Source organism: Notechis scutatus, chromosome 1 (assembly GCF_049901735.1).
Source record: "Notechis scutatus isolate UNSWTSFEM ecotype Mainland chromosome 1, rNotScu1.2, whole genome shotgun sequence".
NCBI classification, from domain to species: domain Eukaryota; kingdom Metazoa; phylum Chordata; class Lepidosauria; order Squamata; family Elapidae; genus Notechis; species Notechis scutatus.
Genome location: NC_142009.1, coordinates 37654749 through 37671834, shown reverse-complemented (window position 1 = coordinate 37671834; position 17086 = coordinate 37654749). Strand labels below are relative to the sequence as shown.

General features: G+C 39.5%; 1 long non-coding RNA gene across 1 annotated transcript in view; it reads right to left on the bottom strand.

Annotated features, from left to right (window-relative positions):
- Positions 1 to 9068: 9068 nt before the first annotated feature.
- LOC148132750 (uncharacterized) overlaps positions 9069 to 17086 on the bottom strand; it is a 273224-nt gene continuing 265206 nt past the window's right edge. The window contains exon 3 of the long non-coding RNA XR_015748776.1: positions 9069 to 12142. This is a non-coding gene — a long non-coding RNA (uncharacterized LOC148132750). The remainder of the gene's footprint in view (positions 12143 to 17086) is intronic.

The window sequence follows — 17086 nt, the reverse complement described above, 5'->3', positions numbered from 1 at the left end:
GGGAGAAAACAGATTTGGGTAGGGATGTTCAGAATAACAAGCCAAGAGCAGATAGCATCCTTAGGGAACCTTTCTAAGATGCTTGCTTCCAAATATGGATCCACTTCATCTGAGAAAGCCACATTCCCTTAAAATCATCATCATTTTTGTGTTTGGCGTGCTGAGAAGAAGAGGCGGAGGCAGCTTAACAGGCTTTATTGTTAATTTGTATCTCAGCCGCAGCTAGCTGCAGCTGAGAGAGAGAGAGAGACAGCTGATTACGTTTCACAGCTCCTTTTATACAGAGCTGTCAAATGGTTCAGCCAATCAGAGACTTCTCTGGCTCCGCTTAAACAGCGGACCGGAGTGAGGACTTGCTGGCCACAACACTCCTTCCCCCTGGAACTGCACATGCATAACTGTCCAGATAGGCGGGGTGACGCCTCACTCGCCCTGATCGCCTTAGTTCTGTTGTTGGTGGCAATGGGGAAGGACCTTTGCAGGACTGGTGCCTTCCACTTGGGGCAGTGTCATCTCTCCTCCCTGGGAGAGGAGAGAGATCTCGGCTGGCCATGGAAGAACATCGGGTGTCGATGGGACCTATTTGGAGGGCGGCAAGCGGGCTCAGGTCATCGATGCCACGGCTTCCCCAAGTAAGGCCTCCGCGAGAGACCGCTGGTCGGTAGTTGGTCTTCGAGGGGCTTTGGTGTTGCCCCACTCAGTGTCCGTGGTCTTGGATTCCCTCTGGACTGGACCTGTAGGGGCACTCCAACGGCTCCTTAGCTGGTCCACGTGTCGGCGCCACAGTCTTCCATCAGCCAACCTTACCCTGTATGTTTTGGGGCCTGTTTTCTGTTCAACCCACCTGGACAACCATAGGGGATTTCCCACGTAATTGCGGGAGTAGAATAGGTCCCCCGGCCTAAAGTCCCTTGCCCTGCTGGATGAGTTGAGTGGTGCCCTGGGAGCATAAGTAGGGTGCAGCCTGTCGAGGGTTATGCGAAATCTCCTTCCCAGTAATAGTTCGGCTGGGATGAAGTTAGTGGCAATGCTCGGGGTGGTGTGTTGGGTTAGTATTTACCCGGCTACCCTGGTAGACCAGTCCACTTCCACCATTCTCCCCAAGTTAAGTAGTCCCAAAAAGGCTTGCAATTCAGTTTTGTTCTGAGGCACCGGGGCCTCCTGAATAGCTTGTACTTTGGACTCCACAGGGTGAATTCCTTTGCAATCAATGTGATAACCTAGGAAGTCTATCTGGGAAACTGCAAAGATGCATTTCTTTCTGTTTAATTTTAGTCCAGCATTTTGAAAACACTGGAGAACTTTTTGCAACCTTGCCAAAAGTTCTTGTGGACTATCAGTAGCAATGAGGATGTCATTGAAGTACGGGATGACACCTTTGATATTGTATAGTAAGCGTTCCATAATTGATTGAAATGTGCCAGGGGCAACGCTGACACCAAATTGTAAACGCTTACATTTGAAAGTGCCCCTATGAGTAATGATCATTTGGGCCTCTGCTGTCTCATTGTCCCCTGGGAATTGCTGGTATGCTTGAGTCATGTCCAGCTTAGTAAAAATGGAGCTTTTACCCAGGAATGAAGCAGGTGCTGTATGATTGGCACAGAATAAGCGTTTGGTTGGAGTCCCTTGTTTATCGTGGACTTGTAGTCAGAAAAAATTCTTATGGAGCCATCTTGTTTCAGGGGTATTACAATTGCAGTTTCCTATTTAGCAAAGTCAGTTGGCTCCAAAACCCCTTGAGAAATCAATTTGTCAAGTTGGGCATCCACTTTAGAACACAATGCCAATGGCACTCTGTGTGGTTTGAGGCGTGTAGGAGCTATATTTGGGTCCAGGTTAAGGGAAATAGGAGTGCCATTGTAACAGCCCAGTTTGTCATTAAAAACTTCTGAATAGTCAGCAAGAAGTTGCTGTAGGTTGTTGGGGGTGACTGCATTTACTCCAGTCACTTGTAGACCCAGTGAGTGGAACCAGTCCAAACCTAGTAAACTTGACAGGCTCCCTGTTACAATAACTAGTGGCAGGTGACCCTGAAAATTGTTGTACTAAATACGGAACTTGCCTGTTCCAAGGACTGGAATGGGTTGTCCCTGGTAGTCCCTCAGGATCAGACTGCAGGGGCGCAGCTGTTTTCTTTTGAAGACTGGTAGCAGATTCTTCAGTGTCTTCCAGGAGATGAGGGATAGAGATAATCCAGTGTCTACCTCCATCTGACAGGGGCTGCCTTCTAGGAGAAGATCAACATTAATTTTATTAACATTAAAAGAATAAAGCAGTGACTCAGCTCTTGGGAATGCTTTGTTGATGGCATAGCATTCTTCTTTGGATTTGAAATTTTTTGGCTGGTTCAGATGTTGAGAGGGCAGGTTTGTGTTTCTCGGTGCCTGACAAATTCTAGCTAGGTGGCCTTTCTTCTGGCACTTTAGGCAGACTTCATTTCTAAAATGGCAAGTGGCTTTCAGATGGTTTCCCCCACAGCTGAGGCAAATCAGCTGTGGTGTCAGTTGTTTTCTGTTGGTGGGAAGACTTCTTCTCTGCATGGGCTGAGCTGTTCTGAGGCGATTAATTGCTTTTTCCTCTTTGAAGTCTTCATCTTTGAAGTAGGTGTCTTCGTAGTGGACAGCAGAGCTGAGCTTTCCCCCGCAAAGGCTACTTGCTTTCTGTATTTTGGCTGCGGATAGATTTGACAGTTCAGTGGCTTGAGCCTCTTTGATTGCCTGTTTCAAGTTGAGGTCAGCTTTTGCCAGCAGCTGTTGTTGTAGCCGAAGGTCTCTCACTCCGCAGTTCGTCCAGCAGCATATCGACTAGCTGATATCAGAACCCGCATTGGAGGGTGGCCGAAGAAAGAGCTGCCATGTATTCATCCTCGGACTCACCCTCCGCTTGGCTTCTTCGCCTGAAGGCATGGTGGCAGGTGATGTGTGATGGTTTTGGGGCATAGTGGTTACCGAGCACCTCCTGTAGCTCTTCCCAGGTGACAGCCTTGACCATTTGAGGAGCCAGCAAGGTGGTGGCAGTGTCGAAAATGGTGGCCCCGCAGAAACTCAGAAAATAGGCTTTTTTCCTGTTTGGAGGAATGTCAGATAGGTTCACGGTGTCCATGATGCATTCAAACCTGTTGATATACAATGTCCATGTCTCAGTGGTCGGCCGAAAAGGCGGGAAGTTCAGCAGTGCCATCATTCCTCTGCTTGTTAGTGACAGCTCTAGTGACAGTTCTTTTTGTAGTGACTTCAGCCGTGGGTGCTCTCTCTCTCTCTGCGTCAGGATTGCCTTAGTTCATCAGTGATCCCATCCTCATCGCCAGTTTTGTGTTTGGCGCACTGAGAAGAGGCAGAGGCAGCTATAAAGCTTAACACACTTTATTGTTAATTTGTATCTCAGCCGCGGCTATCTGCGAGGTTGCAGCAGCAGCTGAGAAAGACGGCTGATTCTGTTTGACAGGTCCTTTTATACGGAGCTGTCAAATGGTTCAGCCAATCAGAGGCTTCTCCAGCTCCTGCTTAAACAGCGGACCGGAGTGAAGACTTGCTGGTTGCAACAATCATCATCTTCATCACAATCATCTTCATCCCATTTCCTTTCTGAAACAGCTTCAGAAGCATTCAGACAAAGATGCCATTTTTTTTTCTAAACCAACACTGCAAGAAGGAAATATTTGAGATATTGTGAACAGAAACTGTTCTGATCTTAGTGCATGAAGTGTCTCAGGAACTTGTTAAGCGGAAACCAAATGGCATGAGAAAATGAGGGTGGCCCAAGGGAATCTTAGGAAGAATCCTTCTTAGGAAGGGCAAAGCAATCAATTGAAACCCTATAAAGGAAGCAGCAGTGGTGATTGTCAGGCAAGAGTGGATGAAGCCAGCTTGAAGCCTGCACTCCTAGTACCAAAAGATATAATGTAATGTAAAGTAACTCATCCATCCCTAATTTAATAGGAAGCGACTTAAGATATTTTTAACAGCCCTAGGAAAACACTGTAGGCTGAGAGATATATGCATGATGTGTGCATTTCTAAAATATATATTTTAGGACTCAAGCACTGAACTCCTTGAGAAAAAAAGTAGAAAGTCAGGGTGAGGAGGAGAGATAGAAAGAGAACCGTGTAGAATTAGCATTTAGATAGTGAGCAAGGGAGTAAAATTGGCATAAAATCTTGAAAAACTAACTGGGCTTGCCAAATTATAAATCGTTCCCTAGTGTCTAATGGCTCAGACACAATAATAAGATTTTTTTTTTCAACCAAGAACCAAAAATTATTTCTGCAATCTTATCTTCTCTGCCCTTCCTGCTTTCTCAATGCTCTTTTTCTTTCTTTCTGTCAGTGGTTTCTCTGTATCCTAAAATATGGGGATCTAGAGATGCAGTTGTCCTAGAAATTTATTACCACTTGCTGTAAAGTTGGTATTTTAAATTTTTTAAAAAATATTTTGCTAGAAATGAAGACATTCATATTTCAGCATCCAGCAATGCTTTCTTGAAAAAAGAAAAAGAAAATTCCTTTTAAGCTGTACTGCACAGAAGACCCTTAATAATTGATTATAATTGATTTTAACCTTGTCCTAACCCGGGCAACATGACTAGCCCAATCATCTTTGTCCAGATGGACTACGAGGAAGAACGGTCCCAATATGCTTCTTTAAAAGCTCCAGACATGAGTAGAAGATAAAATATTTAGACTGCCAAAGCCTTGACCTCCCACTTCTAGCCAGTTTTGAACCTGAATTGATTTCCAACAAGGCATCTAGGGGATGATTACAACAAAATGTACTAAAAGCTGGGCCAGCCTCTCTCTTAACATTCTAGCAGCTGAACCTGTTAATAACAGCAACTGTTTTAGACACAATACCAATTTTTGCTAACAGACCCAGCAAAGTGAGAACAGTGACAGTATGTAATATGTGAAGGTACTATGCTCCTAAGCATTTGGCCAATAATTCAATTAAAATACATACAGATAGTCCTCGATTTGCAACCACAATTGAGATGAAAATTTCCATTTCTAATCTAGACAGTTGTTAAGTGAGTTTTGCCCTGTGTTATGACCTTTCTTGCCACACTTGTAAGTGAATCATTGCAGTTCTTAAGCTAGTAAAGTGAATTTGACTTCCTCCCTGACTTTGCTTGAAACTAAAGAGAGGGAATTCTGGTAGAAGTATTTAAGAGATTTACATAGAAATAATAGAAAAATGTAGAAAAGGTTAATTGAAATGTGTGCCAAGAAAGAGAAAAATCATAACAGACAACAGATAACAGATAATCAGAGTTGGAAGGGACCTTGTAGGTTATTTAGTCCAACTCCCCACCCAAGCAGGAGACCGTACACCATTTCTGACAGATGGCAGTCCAATCTCTTCTTGAAGGTCTCAAGTGATGGTGTTCCCACAACTTCCGAGGGCAAGCTGTTCCATTGGTTGATTGTTCTCACTGTCAGAAAGTTTCTCCTTATTTCCAGGTTAAATCTCTATTTGTTCAGTTTCCATCCATTATTCCTTGTCTGGCCTACAGGCACTTTAGAAAATAGCTTGACCCCTTTCTCTCTGTGGCAGCCCCTCAAATATTGAAACACTGCTATCATGTCTCCCCTGGTCCTTTTCTTCACTAGACTAGCCATGCCCAGTTCCTGTAACTGTCCTTCATATGTTTTGGTCTCCAGTCCCCTAATCATCCTGGTTGCTCTTCTCTGTACTTTTTCTAAAATCTCAACATCTTTTTTATAGTGTGGTGACCAAAATTGGATGCAGTAATCTAGGTGTGGTCTTACTAAGGCTTTATAGAGTGGTATCCCTCTGTTAATGCAGCAAAAAATCATTAGCTTTTTTGGCTGCTGCTGCACACTGCTATGCAGCGGTGTGGAATTATGGAAAACAAATGCTGAGTAATGTTGTAAAATAGTAAGTCTACAGGTTTAGACATTGCATCTGGATAAATGTTAAAATATATAGTTTGCTTATGGAATGGCTATGTGACTTGTTTGAAATTGTGTGAAGATACAACTGAAAGAATAACATTATTTCTCCAATTTGCAAATAAAAAAGGAGCAAGAAATGAATGAAAACCTTCAGGATGAATAGTTTATTGAGTACACTTGGGAAGGTGTTTAATAGAATTCTAAATTCACCAGGAGCTGTGCTGGCGTAATGATTAGAATGCAGTATTTCAAGCTAACTCTGCCCACAGTCTGTAGTTCGATACTGATGGGGCTTGTGGTTAATTCAGCTTTCCATTCATCTCAGTTCGGTAAAATAAGGACCCAGATTGTTGGCAGAAATATTCTGACATTGTAAACCATTCAGAGAGTGCTGTAAAGCACTAGGGAGCAGTACATAACTGTAGGTGTTATTGCTATTGCTATTCTGAATGGAAGGGTACAAGAAGTGACAATGAACAAAATTTGGGAATTTACAGCCTGGCTTTATTATATGCACATCAGATTTTTGCTCTTTAACAGGTTATTGAGAAATATATGACTGAAAAAAATTAATTGACATTTATTAATTTGGAGGAAGCTTATGATATAGGTTTAAATTAACATATTTTTTATTTTATTTGGTTTGTCAATTGCTTACAAGATAATAGGTATAAGTAAAAACATAGATATGAACACATCGATACATATAAGAAAAATAAAAGAAACAATAGGACAGGGGTGGTAGGCACGTTGGTGCACTTATGCACATCCCCTACAGACCTCTTGGGAAAGGGATGAGGTCAATAGTAGACAGTCTAAGGTTAAAGTTTTTGGGGTTTGGGGAAGAAACTACAGAGTCAGGTAGAATATTCCAGACATTGACCACTCTGTTGCTGAAGTTGTATTTCCTGCAATCAAGTTTGGTGCTATTAACCTTGAGTTTGTATCTATTGTTTGCTCTTGTATTGTTATGGTTGAAGCTGAAGTATTCATTGACAGGTAGGACATTGCAATATATGATTTTATATACTATACTTAGATCGGACCAAAGGTGGCATAGTTCTAGGTTTTCTAGGTCTAGAATTTCAAGTCCGGTGGCATAAGGTATTCTGCAATGAGTAGAGGAGTGGAGAACTCTTCTTGTGAAATATTTCTGGACTTTCTCAACTGTGTTAATATCAGATACATAATGTGGGTTCCAGATTGATGAGCTGTATTTGAGTATTGGTCTAGCAAATGTTTTGTATGCTCAAGTTATTAGTGTAATATTACCAGAGAAAAAGCTACATAAGGTTAGGTTGACAACTCTTAATGCCTTTTTGGCTATGTAGTTGCAGTGGGCTCTAGCACTTAAATCATTATAGATGAGTACTCCAAGATCCTTGACAGAGTTTGGATCATCAACAAGGTCTTGACTATTCAGCCTGTATTTTATTTTCTGATTTTTTTTTGTCAAAATGTAAGACAGAGCATTTATTTGTTGAGATTTGAAGTTGCCATTTGTTTGACCATTCTGATACATAGTCAAGGTCTTTTTGAAGGGTAGCAGTATTGACTGTGATGTTGAATAGCTTTACATCATCAGCGAAGAGAACGCAGTTGCTCTTAATATGATCACAGAGGTCATTTATGTAGAGTATGAAGAGACTTGGTCCTAGAACACTGCCTTGGGGGACACCACTGTTGACAGGTACATAATTTGATAGGATGCTCCCAATTTTGACCATTTGTTGTCTGTTTGACAGGAATGCTTCTATCCAGTTATGCAGGTATCCAGAGATACCATAAGATTTTAGTTTTAGGAGTAGTTTGTCATGTACCACTGAATCAAAGGTTTTACAGAAGTCTATGTAGATTGCGTCTATTGCTTTGCCTTGATCGAGTTCTGTAGTCCATATGTTTTTGCAGTGTAAGAGTTGCAGATTACAGGATAGTTTTTTTCTGAAACCAAATTGTTTTTTGAGAGTAGGTTGTTTGTCTCTAAGTGGAGGATAATGGATTGGTTAATAATTGATTCCATGACTTTACAGGTGACACAGCATAAAGAGATTGGTCTGTAATTTTCAACTAGGCTGGGGTCTCCCTTTTTGAAGATGGGGATGACCGTGGCTTTTGACCATAGTTTTGGCAAGGAGCTGGTCCTGAAAGATTTTTCAAAGATTATGCTTAGAGGTTTGCCTATGGCAGTGGATAGCTTTTTTAAGAAGTAGGCACATGTGAATATGGAGTTGAATCCTGCTTGTTAGCAGTACGTGATGAAACTGAATGCATGAAAATAAAATAATAGTTGGCCAATGATTCAACATTAAACATAGGTAAAACAAGGTTATGCATTGTCTTTCCATTGTTTATTATATTTACAGACAAATGTAAGGAATGCAGATTATAACATTAGAAGTATGATGGTGGGGGACATGAACATGTCTTTACTTTCATGTGCAGTTGATATCTTATTGTTTGCTGAGAACCTGAATTATTTAAGATCTAAATACTGATGAAAAGGCAATGGGTACTATGTGATGAATTAAGCTAATCTATGTCAAAAGAAGTGAAAATGGCTGGGTGCTTCTTTCCATTTCATTAAAATGGAAGTGAGAATTGGATATAGTGGGAGAAACATAAAGATTGCACTGAATGCAGTAAGAATGAAGCATTCAAGAAGCGAATGGGATAAAACAAGAAGAAAGAAAGTGACAAATGGGTGCTGAAAGAATTTGCTGAAATCAAAACTGAGTAACTATACAAAAATATGTGTCGGTTTCATCAATACAGAGAGATTCAACAAGGATCAAATGTGTTCCTTCTCTCTGAAGGGAGAATGACTAAATAGAGGAAAAGAGAAAAACAAAGAAAGTTATGTTGAATGCCATTGATAAATGTGAAGTCTTAAGAATAAAAGGCAGTGTTTTCCTCAGTGATTTGGTGTAATGAAAGTAAATATGGTATACAATAATAAAAAGGTATGAAAAAAGTTTACATGAATGATGTTGATTTAAACTAGATTTAGTACTTTTTCCCCCTTTTTTCTTATTCTATTTCTTTAATATTTTCTCCAGTGGTGGGATTCAATTTTTTTTTACTACCAGTTCTGTGGGCATGGCTTGGTGGATGTGGCAGGGGAAGGACACTGTAATATCTCCAATAAGAGGTGGAATTTGCCGGTTCTCCAAGCTACTCAAAGTTTGCGCTACTGGTTCTCCAGAACTGGTCAGAATCTACTGAATACCACCTCTGGTCCTCTCTCTCCCTCTCCCTCTCCCCCCACCCTCTCCCTCTCTTACATTTTCTCCCTGTACTTTGCATAATGTTGCTTACTCCAAAAGGGAACAAAGTGATCGATATGTATGGATGGACAGATCTCTTGAATTTTTAAAAACTTTTAGCTTAAGATTCCCTCACACACTCCAATACATATACATTGAAACATTGTTCTCTTAGAGAACTTGCTACGTATTTCTGAAATTGTCAGGAAATTATTCCATTTGGTTTACTATGAGTCATCCACATTTTCTAAGAAATCTGTTCTTATAAAACCAGGGAAAGATGTGCTGCTGGCCGTGAGAGACTAGGGACAATTGGAGACACCTTTAGGATGTTGTCTCTGCAGTCTTGTCCAATTTGATAAACCAAGTCAGAGAATTAAACTTTTGTGAATTTATTGATTAATTGATGGATTTGATTTATGTCCTGCCCATCTCATCTAGAGGTGGCAAGGACTTTTTTAAACATACATACTGTAGATACCAAACTTCTCAAAAATGAGAACTAGCAAAGACTAGCAAAAGTATCTTATCCAAATAAACCCTGAATTCTGAAAGAGATTGGGTTATGATCTTATTTAGAGAAAAATATTATGTTATAATGGCGAATATTTGTAGCTCAGGTGGAGGATGAGGGTGGAAGTTTATTCTCTGAGCTTGTGGGTTGGTGTTTGAACATTTCATTACCAGGATGGGTAACATCTTCAGAGGAGATGTGATATCACAAGACCTAGTGAACACATGAATGCCTTATAAGCAGAAGAACATCGACACTGACATCCCCAAAACTCTGCTGAAGATGTCATCCAGCCCGGTAACAAATGTTCGAAAACCAACCCACAAGCTCAGAGAATGAACTTCCACCCTCAAAAATTATTACCTCCCTTCAGGATGGACATCCCTCATATCAATATTTCAACCTTCTCTTTTAATTCAGTATTGATTTATTTTTTACTCCTAAGCAGAATTTTCATCTTGTTTCTTCTTGACCCTTTTCTGCAGGATAAACCAAAGTGTTGATGTCAGAAAGAAAGTTTTCATTTTTTTTATGATTACAATATTAAGAGTTGGAGTTTTTCCCCCCAGTTACCCACAAGTAATTATAACTGTTGGTACCGTATTCTCTACCATGGAATTTTTTTTTTAATGGAACAATTGGTCTTCTTATCAGATCTGTTCATTCCCTTGCTGTAGTAATGAACAATGCTACATCTGAGAGAGAAATTCAAAGTGCATCATTTATCTTCGCCTATTTTCAATTAGACCAAGTAAAGTGTAAGTCAGTTCCAGACTACACTATGGGAGCAGAGAAGGTAAATTTATTATACCACTAGAGTGCTAATCTTAGCAGATGGTTGGGAAAAAAACACGTCGGGCATGAAATATGCTAAAGCAGTAAATTCAAAACAAGGTGGATGTTATCAAGTAATACCTCCCAAGTGTGATGTAAAAAATCCTATGCAACAACTCAGCATTCTTGCACGCTCTGGGTGAACGTTGCTGGATATGGGATACTCTCTAGGAGAGAAAAACAAGCAAAATGAGGATAAAAAACACCCTGTGGACAATTTGAACTATATCTAATGAAAAGGACAGGCAGATTTTGCTATGGATTTTTTTTATTATTATTTTTCTTCCCCTAGATAGCTGTTGTTTTCCCACAGACCAATGAAGTGGATAGATGCTTGACACAGAATTATTTATTTTTTACCTATGATTGGAAAAAATAACTAGCATTATAGATATGATCATATTTAACATTTTCAAATACATTTATTCCCACCCATCTCAAAATCCAGTTGATGACAGTATCTGAAAATCAAATGTAATCAAATCAAAAGATATTGCCTTTCACATTTAAAATGTTTTAAAAGAAACTTACTTCATTCCTTCCTTCTAGATGTATAGTTCCAACATTGGAATTGTGCTAGATTTCTACCCAATGTTTTACTGATAAAAATCTTTCTAGCCAACTGAATGTCACTTCTAACAAAATGTACTGATGTGACCTTAAAGAAGGCCAGAGAAAATGCACTGATAAGGTCCTAAAATTAATTCACTGAATCAAAAATCTTTGACATTTTCCTGAAATTCCTTGAATATTTTGTGTGGAGAAAGGTATTCCAGGATTCACTTCCAGGTTTTCTATTAGAGCAGTGTTGGTTCATATAAACAATTAGATGAGAATATGAAGACCCATCTCCACAAGCCCTTTCTGCTGAAATGGTCTCTTTGCTCACAAGCAAATATCACAGAGATGTTGTGATGGGTTGCCAAAACATATATCTTTATTGAGCCTATCTAATGCAAGTGATGTCAATTACATTCAAAGCATATTAAGATGTTTCTGCCCATGGGAAACTGTAATGTGGAATTCAGTGATGTAACCAGAGATTTCTAATTATGCTATTAACTCCCATTATTTTATATGACTAGAATCAATAGTGAATAGAGAACCAATGCCTTTGGGCTACTCAATTGTTTTACCAGCAGCCACTCTGTTTAGCTATCTGAGTATTGTTTGATACTTGCAGCTGATTAAAGCCACAGCTTGGCAAACTGGTGCTTGCTAACCTGGAGAGCTCCATATATTTTAGACTACAGGTCTCATCAACTTCAGCTAATTCAGAGTGTAAAGTGCCGGAGTCACTTGATAGTGAGATTGGTGGCATATAAACTGAATGAATAGATGATAGATAGATAGATAGATAGATAGATAGATAGATAGATAGATAGATAGATAGATAATATTGTAGTCCCAAACAAGTGGAATCAGGATTCCTCTAACTGTACCAAAATTGCTTTCTTCCTTCTCCATCTCTTCTCCACGATTGCTTGCCTTTTGCTTTATAAGCTTCAGTTGGTTACAATTGTCTCATGACTGACATCTGAACATCATTCTGAAAAGGGAAGTCACATTTTTCATTTTCCATGCTTAGGTCCACAATAGATTCACTGTTTGGATGACCTGTAAAAGAGAATGAATTGGATTAATCAGCTAGTTAGTGGGAAATATTTCGTCATTTTGGGCATAAATAAACCCCAGTATCTTGTAGTTCCTAACAGTAGGGAATTCATGGTTGTTCCTACCCATTCCAACCCCAAGATACATTAATGCCTAGATCTAAAGCAAAATATTATATTAATTTGAAATTAATCTTCGTAGAAGGGAACGGTGCTTGCAATTTTTTCTTTATTAAAAATGCATATCCTGTTTGTCTTTACAAAATAGTCATACCCCCTACAGGCAAATAACAGAAAACATGAAATTCCATATAATATAATAGTCCAGTAAGCGTTTTTCAGTAAAATATGCCCCATTCACAGGTTCATTACCTCACAATATTTTTCTCATGAGACATGAAAGACATTTGGTACTGTATATGTATATACAGTATATGGACAACTGATACCCCATTGTAGAAAAAAGAAATAGGCAGCTTATGGCTCTAGGGCTGGAAGTCAGTCATTATATCCTTCTGTAATAATGATTGCTCAAAGCTGACAGCACTGTTTCCTGTCATTTTGAGTTAGGAAATAAATGAAAAGTTTATTGGCGACCTTGAAACAGAACTATTGCTAACTCAGGAATTAACAAAACTCCTCAGATTCCCCCACCAAACAACCAACAAGTTTCACTTCTGTGAAATGACCCCAACCACTTTATTATGTATGGTCCTTGATCCACAAACACTGCCCACTACTGGAAAAGAAAGTATTTTTTCATAAAGCTCTTGTGCTTTTATATCATGTCATTTCTAGATGAATGCACAGTGATTCTTTTCATACCTGAAGGCACAAGAGTGCTCATTCACAGATAATTGACATAATTCTTTTCTTTTACATGTTTCACCATGGGTGACTTATATAACAAATGTACACTTAAAAAAATCAATGGTACTTTGTGGATTAAACAATATAATATTCAGTTTTGAATATGGAGGCCTGCATTTTACTTAACAAAAATGGGCAGATCTATCTAAATCCAATCCATGCCACACATTCAGTTTTTACTCATTCTGTCTAAGAGTGGTGAAAAATTCTGAAAATTCATTTGTGAGTTTGCAGCTTTGTAGGTGGTCTCGATGGGGTTATCTCTGACTGTAGCTCTGGGAATTTCAGTTTCCTTTCAGGTCAGTGACAGGGACCACAGATTCATTGCATGTTTCATGCACAGCCCACCACAACTTGGACTTGTCTGGCATGTGCAACATGGCAATGAATTAAATTTGTGGTGGAGTTTCCCCTGAATGCTCATAGATAATGTTAAGTTAAAGTAATCCCCTATATTTTATTTTAGACATTGCTTAACCACATGGGTTGAGGAGAACTGTTACATTTGCAACAATCATCTGGAGCCACTAGATAGAGCAAAGACAACAAGTGCTGAGTCACATAAAAATGTTGGAAAAGAGATTGGGGACAGTCATCACCCAAATGCAGTATTTATCACTAGGTTCACTGTTGCCTTGCTCACATAGGAACCCTTCTACAGCACTGAAGGCTAATGTAACTTCTCTCTTGAACAACAGTGTTGCATCTCTGGAAACTCTAGAAGGGACTTAGAGAGAAAGGAGGGAGGGGGCAGAAAGAAAAGGGAAAATCAATAGCACTTCACGAGCCAAGTCTTGGTCTTCTTTTTTACGAGGATTCTGTCAGTGCAAGTGGCCATTACATTACTTGAAAGGCATGATATGAAATTGCTTCTACAAGATAGAAGACACAGGCGCTGCAAGAACCTGGGGAGAGTATTTTACTCAACCTTAAATAGTTTCATCATGTAATTACTTCAAGTGGCACATCTCCAGTGGCAACTGTCACACAGAGGCGTGCTTTCTATTATGAGGATGGAAATGAGCAGGCCAGGAGGGTGGCTCACAAGCTGAAATCAGCCAAACAACATGAGGTTTGTCTGAGCCACAAAATGGAGCTGGAAAATAGACCTTCTATGTTTTGGTGACCTTTCTCTGTAATTAGTGGTTTTCCTCTAAAGCAACGGAATTCATAGAACTGAGCCAGTCACAATCATGTGAGCAAGTCACATCTAAGAACATCTGCTGTAGCCAGCAGTAACTTTTCAGAAACTGACACAGAAGCCTTTCCCTTCATATGTATAAGTGTTTGTAATTTGATGTGGTGACCCAAACCACATGTGACAAGTGACCCAAGCCACACTCACATCTGATGGGTCAGAATAGTAAACCATGAAAAAGAAATGCAAAGCCAAAGTTGAGGTGGTTTTTCAACTTTTCAAAGTTTTTTTAAAACGATGTAGGGCTACCTAAACAGAATTTTTTCTAGATCTTCTAGACTGGGGCACCTACATATGGAACCCCCTGGTACTTCAATTAGATTTTCAGGGAAAGGGTAAAAATGCATTGTTGTTGCTGCTGCTTTTGATGTAATTTACATGGTAGTTTTCTAAGGGTGATTTATGTGTCTTAGATGCCAATTCCTGATGCACTGTTCTTTAATGGAATTTACTTTGCTAAATTGGCTGGTTTTAAAAAAAATTACTTAAAAAAAAACACAAGCTAAGCCACATTAAAAGCTGGTGGGGAAGCATACATTCCAAATGTACTAAAATTACTAACCACCCAGTTAATCCAGTGGCATGCACAGACAGATCTTTTATGTTTTCATCCCCAACATTCTCAAGGCCAAAATCAGAAAGTTGAGTAGTTGGCTCAAGTCCCTATTTTCCCATTGGAGCATGAAAAAGTCTTACTGTTAGCTTCACCAAGTCTATCTTGATTTCAGGATGGATCATCCCTTCGGGGATACATACTTTCAGGAATGCCTTTAAGGAAAGGAAGGGTTTAAGATTGTTTTCTTGTAGTAAGTGCACCTTACAGTTTTGGGAATTTGGGGCATGGAGGCAGGGGTGGGATTCAAATTTTTTAACAACTGGTTCTGTGGGCATGGCTTAGTTGGTGGACATGGCTTGGTGGTCATATGACTGGGTGGACATGGCTTGGTGGTCATGTTATTGGCTGGGTGTGGCCAACTCAATGTGGGAATGCTGCAACAGTCGTAAGTGTGAAAAATGGTCATAAGTCACTTTTTTCAGTGCCATTGTAACTTTGAATGGTCACTCCACACAAGCAAAATACCAGCAAAGAAGGGGAAAAAAACTCCAGAGACATTCCTGAGACAGGAAGTCTAGTCCTGCCAAGAATGTAATAAGGGTTAATGGAGAGGCAGTTTCTGTAAGCAACACCAGAATGTTTCCTTCCTGCCTTCCTTACAGGATTAGGCCAGTAATTTCTTCTAACAACCGGTTCTCTGAACTGCTTAGAATGTTAACAACTGGTTCTAGCGAATAGGTGCGAACTGGTAGAATCCCACCCCTGCATGCAGGGCCTTCTCATGTATCCTTCTCGGAGAGCTGTGAGGTCTTCAGGCAATGCCTTGACCTAGCCAGGATAGCACCTTGTCATGATAGCATCTGCTTATCCAAAGAAGGCCTGCTAAGATTCCTTCTTCCTTGGGAGGTTCGTGGGATAGGGAAAGATAGCAAGTCTTCTCATTAGTAGCCCCCACTTTGTGGAATTTCCCCCACACACACACCTTTGCATTCTCCTTCATTTTTGTTAAATAAATAAGAATTCCTTTTTCAAAGTAACTTCAGACTTTAAATAATTGGGATCACACACACACACACACACACACACACACAAAATGGTGTGAGTGCATTTATTATTGTATGATTTGAGTAGCATAATATACCTGTAAGACTCAAGGTTTCCTTTGAATCAACCTAATTCTGGGATCCAATTGGATCTGGTGTTTCGATACCACAGATATAGGAAACTAATTTTTAAAATATTTTAACATTTGTCCCTTTGTAAACAAATAAATGTGTGGCATCTTGAAAATATATATGCATGTTTTGATCCTATCTTTAGGGACTTAGCAATAGTAATAGCACTTAGACTTTACATACTGTTTCACAGTGCTTTACAGACCTCTCTTTACAGTCCTCTTTACAGAGTCAGCATATTACTCCCAACAATCTGGGTCCTCATTTTACTGACCTTGGAAAGCATGGAAGACTAAGTCAATCTTGAGCTGGTCAGGATTGAAGGAATTGAACTACTGGCAGTGTGGGCAGAGTTAGCCTGCAATACTGCATTCTAACAACTACGCCACCACAGCTCTTCATATATACAAGTAGTCCTCCACTTACTACCATTTGGACCATTGGGAATTAGAATGGTGCTGAAAAAGGTAACTTATGACTGGTCCTTGCACTTATAACCATAATAGCACCCCCATGGTCACATGATCAAAATTTGTGTGCTCGTCAACTGGCATGTACTTATGGTGATTGCAGCATTCTGATGTCACATGATTGCCATTTTGTGATCTTGGAACACTGCTATCATGCCATCCCTAGTCCTTCTTTTAATTACATATCCAATTCTTGCAAACATTCTTCATATGTTTTAGTGCCCTAATACCTAATGGCCTTCTTATGCTCTAGTGCCCTCATCATTTTTCTTGCTCTTCTCTCAACACTTTCTAGAGTCTCAATATCTTTTTTTTAATATCATGGCAACCAAAACTGAATGCAATATTATTAGTATGGTCTTATCAAGGAATTATAAAGTGGTATTAACACTTCACATGATCTTGATTCTATCCCTTTGTTAATACAGCCTAGGAAAAAAATCTATGTTAGTTTGCATAGGATTTAATTTTTCTTTCATGATATTTGATAAAATATCAACTTGAAATATTGTCTAATCTTATGCAAGGTCCAAAATTCAGCATTCCCACATGAGACTTTATGATAGCAAGAACAAAGATGGACATTCAATGTATTACTTTAGGGAGACGTTTGGGCTATTAGCTTTTTTAATGGGAGGATAGATAGGATCCAGAAATATTGCTGATCTCAAATAGAAAA